This window comes from Argiope bruennichi, chromosome X2, assembly GCF_947563725.1.
Source record: "Argiope bruennichi chromosome X2, qqArgBrue1.1, whole genome shotgun sequence".
Lineage (NCBI taxonomy): Eukaryota > Metazoa > Arthropoda > Arachnida > Araneae > Araneidae > Argiope > Argiope bruennichi.
In genome coordinates this window covers 97,028,416-97,043,180 of record NC_079163.1, presented here as the reverse complement: position 1 = coordinate 97,043,180, position 14,765 = coordinate 97,028,416, and the positions used below count along the sequence as shown (strand labels likewise).

Genomic DNA, 14,765 nt, shown 5'->3' with positions numbered 1-14,765 from the left:
GTTTCCTCGGGTTTTCTTTGTTAAATGAGTTTGCTTTATTTATACTTCATTTTAGAAAAACAGTTTACAGATTAAATGCGAAATGGATGCAGTGACAAAAGAAGATTACAACATCGTAAATTTTGTGCTTACAATTCAGTGTAAGGCGTATTTTAATAACTATAAAAATTTACGTTTGAAAGATTTTTTTTTTATTTATGCTGCAAAGCAATTGCCTTTTGAGTATCAAATTTTAAATTAATTTCATGAAATAAAAACTATTTCTCATTGGAAAAAACAAACTGCTGTTACTCAAGGAAACCTAAGCCTATACTCATTAGTTAAGAGCGTGATTATAATCTATGGATTTGAGATTTCAAATTTTTAATTTCCAAACTTCGTGACATTTTTCAATGCATTTGATCATTTAAAAGATGATTTCTTTTTGAGTTTTTTTTCTCTATAGCATTTACCACACATTAATATCAAGATAATATTTTAAACAAGGAGTTTAAGTTTAACTTGCTATTAATAGGAAAACTTACTCAACGAAGGGTATCTGTCAAAACTCAGAAAATTGAAACTTCTGTAGGTTGAAGGTTCAATTTCATTTGAAGGAGTTATTTTTCATTGGATATATGGAATGCTTTCTGCAATCCTAGAAGGGGGGAAAAATGAAAATTAGTATATTTCGAGAACAAAACAATGATATATTTAAACTACAAAGTAAACTTGCATTAACCATTTCACATACAATGACGTGTCTGACAAGCGCATCGAATTACTGAATTTTAAATTTTAGATCTACAATTAAGTGAAGTCGCTCAGAAAAGCTTCAATATCTCACAGTTCCTTATATTATTATAGGAATTAAAATGATAAATATCCCAAATAAGATGTCATCTAATTAAGAAGTTAAATATGTCAAGGGATCAAGAAGTCTTGAGTAATGCATAAATACAAAGCTTAGTGAATAAGAAAAAGAAATCAACATCTCATACAAAATGGTGCGTTTACCAAACGAGTGATGGGAACTATCTTATGTTTTAGATAATTACAAACGGATTAAAATGCACTTTAGTGATGAACAATTAGATATTAATTTTCCTCATATTGTGTGATGAATTGCAGAGCATCAACTTATACAGCATTATTTAAAAGTTATTTTGCTTACATAGTTTTGAGTTAGATTTAAGTTACGTGATTATGGTTCCTTTCTTAAGATGAGAATAAATTTTTTAAAAAAATCATTTAATGGACCTACAAAAAATAGTTGTTTCCATTAGAATCAACTTGCATTCAAGTAATATAATCTAAGAGCTTTTAGATATTTCATCAACTATAATGGGATTTTTTGAAAGAATGTAAAGCATATGTTAACCGTCTTGCTACGAGCAAGATAGAAATTGTTACTACACTATTTCACACAATATGAAGAGCATGTCAATTGTAACTCTGCGTTTTAGTAGATTTTATGTTACTTAGGAAATTATTAAAATTCACCAGCAAACAGATCATAGAAATAGCTTTTAACAGTAACCCATGATTTTACAGATACAAAATAATCGCCAACAGTTGATCCTTTGAAGATATCATGCAATTCATTCACGATTTTAGGGGAATCTTTATTTTGAATTAAAGTAGTAGCAAACATCTTTTAAATATCACACAGTTAAATCAATAACGTTTTAAAAATATTACAAACTTATTTGGTAAATGAATATAAGCTGTACATATACACTATATGCTTTTGTAAAACATTTTATAATTTGAGATTATTGCTATAGAAGTAAGGTTCTTTACATGAAAATAGCATCCATGTCACAAAGAAATATGAACTTATTCATCGGAAATACAAACGTTCAGATTTTCTTTACGAGGAATAAGTTGATCCAGCAGCCATAAGTCATACGATATTTGCTTGTGGGAATCGTTTCTAGCTACAGTGTTCTATCTAATATGATGCGCTGATTTTAAAATCATGTCATACATTTAATTATAATTGGATAAATTCTTTAATTTAGTTTTATTTGTTTCATATTTGTAAAGATAGAATTTTTACCCTTACTTCATGATGCAACAGTTTCAAAAGTTTTTCTAGTTACGTGGCACTGAAAAGAATTCCACAACACACAACTCAAAAGTCAGTTCAGATCGTAATCATGTGGTTAGTCATGTGATGATTAAGCTTTAAAAATGTTAAATCGTTTCATTTTATTTCATTTGAATCAGTATGGTTGCGTCATCTACTAAGAATTTAGTAAAGATTGATTTTAAGATTCCTACTATTTACGAGATTGGATCTTAAAGTGCAATAAAGATAAAAAAGTAAAAAAATAATTGTAGAATTTTTTAAAAAAAATGTAAGTATTTATTAGTGCAGCAAAAAGTTAAAAGAATTATTCTAATTAAAATATGCAAGTAAAAAAAAACCGTAAATTCACGAGTCTATGAAAATGGTACAGTAAAATTAAAACCTTAATATCATAAAATATTCATTCATTAAAAATGAAAATATATAAAAACCACCATTAGAATAAAAATTTACTTAAAGTGTTTCCATCAGAGCCTCATAATTTCACAGCTCATTTCAATGTACTTAATATCGACGCAATGCAACTACAAATTACACTAGAAAAAGTGTGTTTTTAAAATTAATTTTGTTATTCCTGCATTGGATCAACATAACATTTTCAAGTTTAGTAATTGCAATCCACATCAAAATTGTGAAAATTTAAATCAGGGCTGAGAAATGTTGGGAATGAATTTGAACGAAATGAATTGAGAATGAGCTATTCGAATGAAAATACTTCAGCAAACGTAATGATAAATAAGATGGAAATTTATAAGTAGGTTTGACTTAAGCCTGCCGAGTTTTGGTTAGAATTCAAACCACAGTTTACTTGTTTTCTGCGGCAAGAATTTCAAAACAGATTTTTTTTTATGGACGTTGAACTTCAGAATAGAATATTTATAAAGAAAAAAAACATCAAGTGTCAATTTCCTTTTATTGAAATTTGCAAGTCTGCCGAGGACTGATAAAGCATCCTTATTTACAAGAATAAAATGTCTTATCTGTGTTTCATATTTATAAAGCATCTTCTTTATACGAAATACCTGAATGTTCAATGCAAATAGGTACTTTAAGGATTTGTCACAACAAAGGCATCTCGCTTTCTCCATTGATCTGGATCTACAAAATTCTATAAAACTTGTGTCTATTTATTTCGTAGAGCATTTCTTTGTGTGGAATATTCTGGTTTCCTTATTGTTCAGTATGTCTTGATAATTTACATTTTATTTGTAATACTCTTTATTTATAAAAGCCATGAATTAATTTTTTTTCACTATAATATTCTAAACCTCAACCTTTTAGTTGGTAAATAAATTGTTGCTCGCCATATTGTTCAGACAATTTTGTTTCAAGAAATTCTGTTCCGTTCTAAAAATCATGAGCATTCTATTAATATTTATTACTGGTTCCATTTGATTACCAGTTTTAATTTGTATTTCTCAGTTACTTAATTTTAAGTTTCAACATTAATTTATTATTATCCAAACACCTTTAAAAATTCTACTTTATTTTCATCTAATTATATACAATAAATCTACTCATACTTAAAGTACACTTACATTTTTTGTAACCTTGTTGTTTGAATGTTCAATGTTACTGGAGAGTTAAATTTAAATTTTCATCCACATTTAAAGAAATTTCCAAATTAGTGAAATTCAAAAAGCTTCAAGAACTCTTCTACCATAGATTTAGACCGGAATTCATTTCAACCAAATAGAAATGACGAACGGGAAATCCGATTGTTTATAATACACTTGCACTCATTGAAAGTGTTAATTTTAAGAACGACATGGTTTTTATTTGTTGAGTAAACTTCTAAAAAATATATGCAATTCCAATTATTTTATTAGTGCTTTCCTATCCAGTATTCTCAAGCTAATTTATCATCAACACCACAGCTGATGGTTTTTTTTTTAATTTATTTATTGAACACATCTTATCCATAATCGAAGATTTCGGAATGGGCATTTCAAAACTATTTCAGTAAACTGATAATTATTTTCATTAAAAAATAAACTACCATATATTTCTTAATAGAATAACTTCTGTTTGCTACAGTCTTTAATGTAAACAACATGAGAAATATAACAACAAAGGCATCTTTCCCTTGCTCCTTAATTGTTTTAAATAGTTGTTGGTTATAGTTAAAGCAAATATTTTGCAATGCCAAACTTTAACTAATTATTTTCCTAAAATGAGCATTATAATTAAATATTAATAAAATATTCAACTTAAGTCATAATGTATTAAAAGGCCTGTCTTACCAAGATATTCTCATTTTTACTTCACTCAACTATAAAATAACATAAAACAAAATTGTATTGACGGTTCTGATGAATCAAAATCACAAGTTTAAATAAAGGAGGTTGCTTTGATGTTTCAAAATCATAAAGGTGTGTTTGCACTCAGCAATTTATAAGATTCCAGTAAATAACGCATTCGCAGAAAGAACGGACAGTAGTAAGTTTTTGTCTCGAGAGGACAAGTACTTGGTATTGTACAGTTTCTGCACATGCGTGGTCTCATTTGATAGATTGTAACTCGCTGATTGTAAATCCTACTTAAAATATTATGAAACTGATGATTCAATTTCGAAATGAAGCGAATGAAATATTATGAAACTGGTGAATATAGATGATTAAAATTTGAAATGAAGCAAATGCAATTTTATGAAACTGGCGACTATGATTCGCAATAATGAGTATTAGTTAGGTATTAATGCTCATAGGGAAAATTCCAGAACACGACATGTTAATCAATGCATTTCAGTAGAAAACAAAATGCATAACTTTTAATAGTTTCAGATCAAATGATCATCTAATTTCGTAGGAAACAAATAGCAAACGGAAATAAAATTTGGTTTGATCAATTACAGTTATTTGAAGTTATGCTGATTTCTAAAAGCACTTCAGTTATATACTGAACCAAGGAACATTTAATTTAGGGGAGAGTCAAAGGATGTATAAAGCTGAAATTTGCATGTCTTAAACGGATTTAAACCAGCCTCTTTAGATTTAAAATGTAACTCAATTATCCCTTTAAATTTAAATCCCTTTGAATTTAGGAAATTTGTCTAAGTAGAAATTGCACGATGTATCAGACATGAAAGTCTGGGATGAATCCTTCACGCATCTATAATGAACATCATGCTCGAATCCAGCCTAACCTAATGCATCACCTTCTAACACTTAAGTGCCCATCTTTCAGAAATTAGGTAAGTCTCTTGATAGAACTGGTAGTCACTAAAATGTTTGATGAGCTTAGGACAGAAGTAAATACTATACCTATGTTAGTTGTCTTACAAAAACATGTTCTACTCTGTTTGAGAATTTTTGTGATAATTAATATTTTAAGGAAAAGAATGTAACTATAATGCGCTAGTTGAAGTGATCTCAACAAAACATTCTCGCCTCACTAATAACCCCGTCATGCCAGAGAATGCCTTACATGGCATTGACGTCCAATAGTTACGAAATGTTCATTTTCGGCGTGAATTTAGCAGTTATACTGAATATGCCGTGTCACCCTTGGCGAGTTATTTGCCGATTAATCGCTGACATTGTTTAATAGCATCCAAAAATCAAATTTGTATTTTAAACGAGTTTTTCACAACCGATTAAGACAAAAATTTCACATAACACTGAGCTTGTAGTTACAACATTCCATACTAAATTTAATATGTAAAAGTCATAGCATTTTTAAATTATAGCGTTTACATTTTTCTGAAAGTACAGACCAACAGGCAGTTAATCCGTTGTTGAATTGTTGAATCAGGCGAAAAATTTGATAGGCACCTACACTAAAGAAGTGCAAAGAATTTTATCTATCGAGTTCTCTTGGTTTTGCAGCTATTTTGTTAAATTATATTCGAATAGCCGGACAGACGGACTTCCTCTGAAAAGATGTTACAGAACATTTGATAGAATTTAGTTTAAATACCAAATTTCATCTTTCTAACTCAAAGCGATTTTGTTTGTTACAGGCAGACAGACAGACATTCTCCAAAAATGCGTTTTTCGAGTTTAGGGGGGCTAAAATTTGGAGATTTGTCAGAATCTTGAGTTCGAATTTTTTGACGATTCTTTTGACAGTTGAAAAGAACTTTCTTCGTATTACGTACGCGAGAAAGGGAAAAACTGGTTTCAGGTTCAAGAGATGCTGAACTTGGTCCAACATACGTTTCAGCAATAATAAAAATGCAGCAAAATACAAATATTTGAACATTGTTCTATAAAGATATTTTTAGTATACCACCGCTTGAAACCAGTAAATCCAAAGCAAATCGTTAATATATTAAAGCAATAACTTTTACATTATTCTTAAAAAAGTGATACATTTTAAAATTTCGTAAATTCCTATTCATACGATGCTTTTTTATTAACAAGAATATCTTTCCTATAGCATTTAAAACAGATTTTTTTGAAATTTTAGAATTCAAGGCAAATTTAACGCCACTATTATCAGAATGTCTACAAAATACTAGTTTCCTTTGACATTTCTCCGTATTAGTAATTCACCGTCAATTGTGAATCTACAAGTAATGGGTATATGAAGCACTTAAAGTTTTCCAGAAATATTGCACTTTATATGTTCCATTAGGCATTATTTCCCATGTGACGTTGTAACTGAAATTTTGAACTCGTCTATTAAATTCAAATATAGTTCCAACTTAGAACAGAAATGGTTAACGTAATTATTTAGCAAGAGTTGTTGAAATATATGCATCTTTTAGTAGGAAGATATTTTGCAAATTTTATATTTCATATACTTCTAATTTTAATGCAAATTCAACAGTTTTGTCTTTAAACAACCAAAAATATCCAGCAGTGTGCTGTTCCACATTTTGAAACGTTAAACTACAATAACTCAATAGTATGAATTGGAAGAAGTTTTCCATTTAAACTTATACAAACATATTTAAAAAGTTTAATTAAACATACTTGTATTATAATGCAAAAAAGTAGGAATTTGTTAATTTTAATTTGATTTTTAATTCTTAATTTATCACAATAAATATTTAAAAATTCTGAAATTAATTCCTTTTCAAATTCTCTATAAGACAATTTAGGGCTCAAATTTCCTACTGCTACAATTCCCACCATCTTCTTCCTATTTTCCTTATCATTCCGCAGGTAGCACCATTCAGTTGCACTTAAAATGTAATCATTTTAATAGTTTAACTGATAATTGAGTTCTGAAAATAGTTAATAATACATTGTCATCGAGAACACAAAAAATTCAAAGTGTAATAAGAAAGTGGCTCAAAACTTGATTACAAAAAAATAATAAATCCTTCCATACATGAAAAGAATCGAGAGAAATAAAAGTTCCCCCGAAAAAAATTTCTTATATTTAAGCGGGAGAAATCAAGAAACAAAAGTAGAAGAAGAGAATACATTTTGTCAGTAAATTCTTATTTCTTTATATGTGTTGCCATAATAATGCCAAAATTAATTCACATAATTTTACATTAATTTAGATGCAGAGAAAACAAAGATATTTAACATATAGATTTTTAAATAGAAATATATGAATTTAAGTAATTAGTACATTAGTAAATTATTAGTAATTAGTTTATGTAATTAGTACTTTTATAATATATTCATTAATGTATGTAGATATTTTCAAAAATAACTGACGAAACTAAGAATTTAAATATTTTTAAATTCTTTACAATAGATCAGTGATCATTCTTAAAAGGTTGTTTGTGCATTTAATACAGGGAAGCAGTTTGTTTGCTAATATACATTATATTAAAGGGAATTTAATTGTTCAAAAAATATTGTTGAAAATGTTTCTCAAAATAAGTTCGAAATCTCTCTGCGAAATATATAATATATTCATTTCAAAATTCTCCTTTCCATTCATTTCAACGATTACTTTAGTTCAGCATTTACTTACAATACAATGAAGAAAATATTTTCACAGAGTATGGAAAATTTCAGCATCTAAAAATGACTATGTTTCTCATAAGTTTAATTTCTTTAGCACAGAGAAATTTCTACAAATACTTCAATGAAATGAGGCATGCATTAATCATTTCAAGGGGTGAATTCGAAAGAAATTATCAACAATTGGAAAATAAGCAATATTTGACCAGTAGTTGAAAAATGTTGTCCAGCGAAAATAAAATAATAATTATAATATGTATAGTTCAATACAGAAATTTACCAACAAAATATTTTTTTTCAATTTCATTTAGAAATAAATCTGAATTATTCTTTCTTTAAAAGTCAGTCTTTTTCTATTATGTTTAATTTCTTTTCTCTTAATAGTCAAATTTATCTAGTATGTAATTATTACATTACTTTTCATAAATACTTAGGCTACATTGAAAACCAATTGTTAAAATATCATTTTTGAACTTTACTCTTAATTTACAGCTATTAATAAGAAATTATATCACTAATATTGTAACGATTTTTCCTTTCATTCATGATGTCGAATCATAAATCACATGATATAAACCAAATCTGACTCTCCAAATTAATTTTAGAGCAATTTTGCGTAAGCGAAGAAGGAAAGACAACGTGCTCCAAAAAACATTAGTCACATCACCATGCAGCAACATTAATCACATTTCCATTTATATTAGTCACGTGAATATAACTTCAAGTGAACTGACTTCATTCGAGGAAATTCTTAAAATTGACAAACAACTTGATCACACTCATGGAATTATTTAATCTGTATTAATAAAATATAAATATTTAATTCAGTCTTAAGCTGTCCAAGATAAAGAAACCCGATCAATCCAGGGCGTATATGCAGAAAAGTGCTTCCACGGTGTTAACTATATATATCTGACTGTTTGAAGCTTAGAATTTTGAATAACAACAGTGATCATGATTAGGAATGTCGTAGGAACTTAAGTACTGTTTTCAATTAAGGTATAAATTGTTCCATGAACGATAAATGATAAATTGTTCCATAAATACCATGAACGACTTACATAAATTATGGAATTAAAATTTATATTTAATATTATACTCATGCGTTATAGTGACTTTGTTATACTTACTAATAATATATATATTTACCAAAAAAAAGATTACCATATCTTCGATGATATTAGAACATTATTTTTTTATTTTTCTGCGAAGTACAAGTAAAATTTATTGGACTAGAATTTAATCATAAAAACATCCGATATTCTGTTAATCAACTTCATAAAGAACAGCAGATTGTATTATTGAATAAGAAATATTTTAGGATTGAATGACAAAGTATACATCAAGCAAAATAAATTTAGTTACTGTTATATAATCCCATTTCATTGCCTCCTTTTTTTTTATTTCATTCGAATGTACATGCTATTTCTGTTCCAGACTAGAAATAAATTGAATATATATTTTATATAGAGCTTTTTATTTTGTTTTACATAGAAAAACAACGGTTTTAATCAAGTAAATTCGATCGTATATGGAAAAATAACCAAAAAAAATTATGAAGGAAATGTACATGAAAAATAATGACATTAGACATAAAATGCATTTAAATCCGAGAATATTAAAATAATTATTTTTATGTGTATTATTTCACTAGAACCAATGAAATTCGTTAATAATGAAATTGATTTCTTATATAATCCGGGAAATGAAATATAATGCAATAATGGTAATGCCACAAAATGACGAAAAGCTTTAAAAATGAGGAATAAGATTAAATATCCTTATTGCATCTAGACATTGATTTGTATGTTTCATGTATTGTATTTAAAGGTTACTATGTCATTTTTCAAGGAAAAATTATTAAGGATCCGGAACGGATGATTCCGAAAAATATGGGTTGAACATTTTATTTTCCAAAATATACCACAGTTGCTGAAGAGAAATTTAAATTACCAAAGAAAAATTATCACCATCATCATTTTCTCAAGACATGTCTGAACAAACAGTAGGACTGAAAAGCGGCGTCTTCTGAATTAAACAAATCTGAGTAATTGGTTTATATGAATAGCGTATATTTATCCCTATTCTCTTATACTACTGAGATGATGAAAAGGCCGTGTAACAAAATATGAGATCGTTGCCTGAATCAAATCAGAATTGCCTCCAAGTTTCATAATTTAACAAGTGCAATCTGAATTATATTCTTGCATTCTTCTGATATAGATATGTCTTAATGTGGTAAATAATGTTAAAAAAGATTCAAAGGATAATCTTTTTTTTTTGTGATTGCTCGACTAGAATTTATGGTAGTTGCAATGCTTGAGTTGAAGTTTAAAACTGAAATCACTAAAAAAAGTCCGTAATACCTACTGTACAGATTTTATTGCACAATTTTTAATTAACTGTAATTATTAATCTGAGAATAAATAACCGTAAAAACAAGGATTTTTCTTAGAAGGAATTAAGATGATATGATGATGTTTCTACATACTCTCTAAACAGTATAAAGGTAGTACGTATAATATAATATATACAGATATATATAATATAAAAATATACAGGATACCAGTATATTTTGGATCTGGAAAGAAAAAGTGATATTGACACTACATATTTTTAAAACACGCGTTTAAAATATTTCAGTATTCGAAACAAGAGTTTATATTTTGTTTGTTTTGTGTTAGAAAATTGATATTCAACGAAAGGTGGAAGAAGATATTCTAGGCTTGAAATATATTCAAATATTAATTTAAAGTCAGAAAGTCAAAAGTCGTTATTTATACACACATTTTTATTAAGATTCATTGAATTATGAAATCTCATTAACCACTTCTGCATTTTAAAAGTTGCTATTTTCTGATGAAATATAGAATCAGATTTTTTTCAATAGATATCTCAATTTTTCAATCCTTTGATACCTCAAAGCACGAAAAATGCTACAGAAACAAACAGTAACAATTCTGAAACATAATCAACATATTCATCATCATAAATATTAAACTAGGAGATAGCTTTTAACAAATCGCATTTTTATTTAACTGTTAAAATTAATAAAAATTAAGGTTAAGCAGGAATTTTAATCAAGTTGCTAGGATCGCTTCAATTCATCTGGGAAATTGCTTTCGCAATTTGAATATTTTATTTCGTTCATTCATTCTTTTGGCTCTTGTAATTATCATTTGATGAATATTCATAGCGTGTTTCATTCAAAATGCAGGCTTTGAATTTTTAAATATTCTTGTTTACATACGAAGTATTGCAGTTGGTGCTTTTTAAACCAAAGCACATCTGTAATATAATTCCAAATAAATTTACCGCATCATAAAGATATGCTACCAAACCATAAAAAAACTGCAAGGTATGAAACTAATGAACAGGTAATTACAAAGTAGAAAATAGATTTGATATGATAATGCATTAGATTTATTCTGTAAATGGTTTTCACTTTTCCCTCTTTTTTCTTTGTTGCACCTAAAATCTGTCCAACAAGATGCGTCAGAAATAGTTTTTATTATTTTTCTTTTGCTGTAAATCATATCAATAATTCAACGAATCCTATGGGAGAAATTTTATTACTTTTCCCTTGTTACATTTTATAGTTTCCGAATTTTGTCATCTTTATAATACATAAAACTGACGAAAAACTGTACCTCCAGCATTGATATGTTTCTGAATCATCAAAGAATCAGATAATAAACTGTCGTTGCAGCTACTGGCAATTACAAATATAAGACAGCAATTAAATTAAGGATGTAATACAGAAATGGACAAATTTTTCTTAGGAACAATTAAAAATATTCTGGTTTAATATATTATAGAACTCAATGAAGATTCAAAAATATTAATGACAAATGATTAAATACCGCAAGGTGAGATAATTTTGCCAGGTTTGAAAAAAAAAAGTTTTTTTTTTTTTTTTTTTTACGAATTTTTTGAAGCGACCAACAAAATCATCAATGATTTCATTTGTGAAGAGAATGCATTTAACTAAAGTCTTTTCACAAGTTTTTATCTTATAAATTGTTACCACCCTATTAGCAGAAGATATTGTACGACATATCCATGATCTTGTCTGATATTCCGAACACCGGCCAATATCGTAAAGGCATCGCAACAATATTGTTGACATTTTGTATTTTAGAACAATTTTAATCAGCTTTCTTGTTTAAACTTGTTGAACAAGTGGTTTCTGAAGTCAAATGTTTCAAATAACCTATTAATTCAAACATAAATAATCACTTGATAACACCAATTCAGAATCACTTTTAGATATAAGTTATATATTCAATTTAATAATATAATTTGGCCAAGCTACATCAGAAATTTGTGTGAAACTTGGACAACACTAACAATCTAGAATTTTCTTTCCTTTTTCTCAAATTCTTTAATAATTTTTTTCAAATCGTGTTTTCTGTGTTTGCTTTATAAACATTTCAGATGCAAGGTTGCAATAGGGCAACTGAAACGTCACAGGTATTAAAATTATTATGATGGTATTCTGGAAATCTACTGCGGTTTAATAAGGAAATGAGCAATGAAAGAACGTCTAAAATGTATAAAAATCCTCAAAGTAATCATTGAAAATAAAGCCAAGTGTATCCATTTCGAAAAAAGTAGCATGCCTGCAATTATTGAGCAGTAAGGGAAAAAAAATGAGACACTCGAACACATTTTTACTTTGCAGTACATCAGCATTTATTGAGCAGTGTTGAAAAAAATTCGAATCTCGACAAGTTCTTGTAGTGCAGTCTGGGAATTGCTTCTTGATGCTCTTGATTTGCGGTTCATCACAAAGGACTTCTTTTATTCTTTTGAAAGTCAGACTCCCCTCTACTATACTTGACGAGAGAGTACCATTCCCTTTCAAGCACTTCTACAACAAATCAAACTGTGAAGGAGATCTCGTAAATCAAGTACAGCCAAAGGAATGGCAATAACACCAGGGATAAATCTGGTTGCGCATTTTTTTGTTACATGACACAAATGACGAACATATTGAAATGTTGCAAGTTAACGGGATCCAAGAGATAATTGATATGGGTCTTCAAATTTGAAACTTGGAATATTGGTTGGGATTAAGTTCTTAGAAAAGAACAATACCAAGTATTTTGTTTGTAAATTAACTCAGTTGCATGGAAATGTGGAGTTTGAGCTCTCATATCTTAGAATGAAAGACAGAGGGAATTTTTTTTACTTTTCAATCCGGAATTCAGAAGCACTACAAAATGTACAAGATAAAGTGCACATAATTGACCCTCCTTATTAAAAAATTGTGGGAAATTTACATTTCCCGAAAAAATTGTAAAACATTTTTTTCGATTTGGAGGTTTGTGAATTTTAAATATTTTAATATTTATTTATCGGATATTTTTTATACATCTTTCTTTACAATAAAAAAGTCAATCTAATATATAAAATGTTTTCATAACTTAAAAATCATTTTTTTTCTTGTATTTTTCTGGGATTTCAACAAGTTTTACACAGTTGATAAGATTTCATCATTTCAAAGGTGACTTAGGCAGTTCTATTTTTACTTCTTTTAAAATATAAATGTTTATTTAAATTTATCAAGTTTCTAAACTATATAAATCTAGATCTCAAGACTAATGATTTATAATGGTTATGAAGTAATTTTGTACATTTCTAGTTTACAAAGTGGTTGAAAAAAGAGAAAATGTGGTTGCCTCGGCTTATAGTATTAATTATATAAATGAAGTTATGACTGCATGAAAGAAAGTTGTATTTGCCATAAATACAGCATTTCAGATAGTTATAAAACTTTCCTGTTTTCATTTTATAACCTGTCTCAGACCAGACTGAACTTCTAATCAGTTCATTTCCGGCTCGCCGGCCAAATTTCGCACAGTCTAATAAACAAATGGTTTTTCTAGCATAACGGAACTCTTAATAAATGGGTCTACAAATGTTTGTTTATTTATTTTATTTTACCCAATTTTAACAAATGTTTGTTAAAATTCGTTTTTATCAAACAATTAGGTTGTTTGTTAAATAATTTTGATTAACTTATTTGTTTTAATATATATTAAATTTGTATTGTTTATTCGCTTTTATTATTTAATTAGCTACTTGTGTGTTAATTATTTTTTAATTTATTAAGGTTCAGTATTTAGTTCATATAGACCTATAGGACAGCATGATTACTGAAAACAGCGTGCTGCTACTAATTACAGGGATTTTAAAAATAAAAATTTATTAAATGTTGGATAAAATGTCGTTGTATAATAACTTCACGAGTTGAAATGATTAAATTTCATGCTGAAAATTCCGGATTAAATCAATTAGCCTGGTTTCAAGAATCTATGTCTTGAATGAGTTATTTAAAAAGGAAGTTTATTTGAATGGCAGATATGATATTGCAGTTTACCGTTTAATATTTCCTTGTAGAAAAAACGGTGAACCTTAGTGTTGAAATTACAGATTAAGTTACACCATTTAGTTACTAGAATCTTTACCTGGATAATTCATCTAAAAAGAAAAAAAATAATAATTGAATTGTAGAAGATGTGTTGTTGACAATCTCACTTGTTGAAATGGTAAAATTTTATTTCGGAAATGCAATGAAGATAAAAAGGTTGAAAAATATTGAGATGGAAATTTAACATCATGAAAACTAATGATTTTCTAGCACTGAGAAATTTATACGATTATAAAGGTATCAATTAGAACATTATTCCCGAGAAAAAAACCCGCTTTTCTTCAGAAGATGCTTTCTAAAGCATTATGATCAGAATTGTCAAAGATATACTTTCCACATGAAGTCAGAACAAATGACATTAAAAGTACTTATACAAATTCATTAT

General features: G+C 28.0%; 1 long non-coding RNA gene across 1 annotated transcript in view; it reads right to left on the bottom strand.

Moving 5' to 3' along the window:
• Positions 1 to 534: 534 nt before the first annotated feature.
• The window catches only part of LOC129960798 (uncharacterized), a 317,867-nt gene continuing 303,636 nt past the window's right edge, over positions 535 to 14,765 (bottom strand). The window contains exon 3 of the long non-coding RNA XR_008783689.1: positions 535 to 637. This is a non-coding gene — a long non-coding RNA (uncharacterized LOC129960798). The remainder of the gene's footprint in view (positions 638 to 14,765) is intronic.